The following is a 230-nucleotide window of genomic DNA, read 5'->3' on the forward strand; positions in this document are numbered from 1 at the left end:
TAGACTATTTGTGGTGTATCGAGAAAATATGAAAAAAGGTCTGATATATATAAACAGCAGATCTTGGGATTACAATTTATATATTTTGAAAGTGTTACATGACAGATGTAACACTTAGATTATTTGTTCAATACTTCATACATAATATCATTCATTGCGCACGCCAATAGCTCACAATCGATGAGTGAACCACCGTCAAAGTCCCCGCTATTGCGTATCGTCGATATAGC

This window comes from Odontomachus brunneus, unplaced genomic scaffold (assembly GCF_010583005.1).
Source record: "Odontomachus brunneus isolate Ranch 3 - 2012 unplaced genomic scaffold, Obru_v1 Obru_scaffold_109, whole genome shotgun sequence".
NCBI classification, from domain to species: domain Eukaryota; kingdom Metazoa; phylum Arthropoda; class Insecta; order Hymenoptera; family Formicidae; genus Odontomachus; species Odontomachus brunneus.